A 2977-nucleotide genomic window follows, 5' to 3' on the forward strand; every position below is an offset into this window, starting at 1 on the left:
ATATGTGAGCTGCCCATATGGAAACTGCAAATCCAGAAACGACTGGGACAAAGCACCAAATCAGCAACTTTGTGTGTCAAATACAACCGATTTTTATTTGTCAAGAAGACATCCTTTCCCATTTTTTGAAGATAAAACATTAGACATTTTGGCTGAAATGGTTTTAGCAGGATTTCATAGTAGATAATCCTTTTATGAAAACGTGCATATACTTTTATAACAAAAAAATCATTACATATACTACACACACACACACACACACACACACACACACACACACATATATATATATATATATATATATATATATATATAAACTCTTTTCGTTTTTATTATTTAATCATATTAAGCTAAGCTCAAATCAAAATTAGACAATCTTGTTTCATACTCAAATCTGAGAAGGCATAAGACAAAACCAACGCTCGAAGCATTCTCTCATCGGCCCTAATGCAAGAATACCATACTTCCCTAATTAGAATGGGTATCTGTAACTATATTCTTAGAAAATTAGACAAAGTACTAATTATAATGCTTTACATATGTTCATATATTGATTCCGACATCATCACAAACTACATAAAAAAAAGCACCAAAAATAGCAGAATTCAAGCAGAAATTTGAGAATGCACCTCAATTACATAATAATTTGTGAACCACCAAACAAAGCAACAACATAATAATTCGTGATCCAGCAAGTCTTTCGCCATGACAACACAAAGGAACAGAGTCACATAATGATTCAATTTAGAAGTCTAAGTTACAAACTCAAAAAAACATCAATATATCATTTAGCAACCAAATCAAACCAAATTCCTCAAATTAAAAACTCTAACAAACAAAGAAGATCCTAAACTACATAATGAAGAACCAATTCAAAGCGATTACGAGAAGGAACCCGAACTACACCAAAAAACCACCAAAACACCAAAATTGAGAAAAAATTTATGGCCGCCTTCAATTACACCTAACAGGAGCATTGGCTTAATCAAAGGACCAAAAAAATTTTAAAAAAATCTTCATAAAATCCACACGATCCAACAACATTACAATCCACCAACTTTCAACACAAAAACAAAGAAGAATATAATCACACAACAATTCATGGCACTAAGCACTCGAATCACAACCAAATTCTTTACCAAAAAACCTATGGGACAATTACGGCTCAACTTACCAAAAAAGTAGCAAAGAAGGATCACGAAGGTCGACGAACGATCCCTCCCAATGCGGTGATCGCGTGCGAGGTCGAGAGGATGCGGATGTATCAGAAACCCTAGAAAAGGGTTGAGAAGAGGAAACCCTAGAAAAGGATGAGTCGGGGGAGACGGAGTGGGAGAGAGGGCGATGGGATCGGGGGAGACGGAGTGGGAGAGAGGGTGATGGCGTCGCAGGAGACGGAGTGGGAAAGAGGGCGATGGGGTAGGTAGCCATTTGGGTCTGTTCGTAGCGGAGGAAGAGAGGGAGAGAGAGAGAAAGAGAAAGAGATGGGTAATTAATTATGGGCTAGCCCAGGAAGAGAGGAGAGAAATAAATAGTTTGGACTAATATTTTGGGCCGGCCCATATCAAAAAGCCGCTAAATAAATGTTGCTTTTTAACTAATTTCCTGTAGTGCTTTTTTGGGAAATGCATGCCAACAGAGTCAAAAAGATGAAACTAATGTCCGCAAAGAAGAGAAGAGTGGAGGCGGTAAACAAAAAAAGAAGAGAAGGACTGCGAAAATACATTAAATCAATCAAAATAAGTTCTAAGTGAACAACAAAATCCGTAAACTGAAGTATAAAATCGATGAACTCAAGCAAATCTTCAACTTGGTTTGGTTAAAGTATGAAAAATTGTACAAAACAACATATATGAATGGAGCAAATAAACAATGGGAGTTAAAAATTGAAGCATAAAATCAACAACCGAAAAATTAAATCAATGCTCCCAAGAAAGATGAAAAACTCCTTAGTAAATCAGTGGGTGAAATTAATACCAAAAAGCATACATGAATGGGTATGGTAATAAATATATGGGTAATTTGCATACACGTCCCTACAAACATAGTGAATTGCGAAAATATTCCTACAAAACGAAAACTCCATAAGTTGTCCCTGCAAAAGTCTTAAGTTATGCAGATATGTCCCTCCGGTTAACATCTGTTAGTTATCTGTTTATTTTTTAACAGTGGATTCGTGAAATGACCATTTTACCCTCACAAATATATCCCTTCAAAAGTTTTCCTCTTCCCTTCTCTTTCTCTTCCTCTTCGGACCGTCGAAGCGGACAACGACGGCGGTGGCGCAGGGTCGGGTTCGCCGGCGACGAAGAAGAGGGAAGAACGCCGGGGCACCGGAGCTCTACCCGGAGCTCGTCGCCCTCAACGCCGTCCCCTCCCTCGTCGGCCTCCTCGACCACGACATCGCCGACATCGCCGTCGACGTCGTCTCCCTCCTCACCGACCTCACCGACGCCGATGTCCTCGGCGACCACGACGACCCCGCGCACACCCTCGTCGCCACCCTCGTCGACAACAATGCCCTCGAGCTTCTCGTCCAGAAACTCGTCCGCCTTTCTGAGGCCGACCCCGACGAGGTTCTTCTCCCTCGCCGGTGACGAAGAAGAGGGAAGAGGAAGAAGAAGAAGGAAGAAGAAAGAAGAAGGAAAAAGAGGAAGAGGGAAGAGGAAAAGGAAGAGGGTTCGCCACTGTCGCCGCCGTCGCCGCCGCATCTCCTCGCCGGCAACGAAGAAGAAGGAAGAGGAAGAGGAGGAAGAGGAAGAAGGGTAAATACGTCAATTCATACTATAATTAACCATGGTTAAGTATTTTAACCGTGGTTAACGAAAATTTTCTAACAGATCTGGACGACAGGGACATATCTGCATAACTTAGGACTTTTGCAGGGACAACTTATGGAGTTTCCGTTTTGCAGGGATATTTCTGCAATTCACTATATTTGCAGGGACGTGTATGCAAATAACCCTAAATATATATA

General features: G+C 40.6%; 1 long non-coding RNA gene across 11 annotated transcripts in view; it reads right to left on the reverse strand.

The window, feature by feature from the left end:
- LOC109716327 overlaps window positions 1-1467 on the reverse strand; it is a 10465-nt gene extending 8998 nt beyond the window's left edge. For 4 of the 11 annotated variants that reach the window (XR_002217892.1, XR_002217893.1, XR_002217890.1 and 1 more), the window contains exon 1: window positions 1175-1466. This is a non-coding gene — a long non-coding RNA (uncharacterized LOC109716327). Of the gene's footprint in view, window positions 1-1174 lie in introns of all 11 variants that reach the window. The other 7 variants (XR_002217899.1, XR_002217896.1, XR_002217898.1 and 4 more) reach the window with 3 other exon arrangements.

This window comes from Ananas comosus, linkage group 10 (assembly GCF_001540865.1).
Source record: "Ananas comosus cultivar F153 linkage group 10, ASM154086v1, whole genome shotgun sequence".
In the NCBI taxonomy this organism is placed as follows: Eukaryota; Viridiplantae; Streptophyta; class Magnoliopsida; order Poales; family Bromeliaceae; genus Ananas; species Ananas comosus.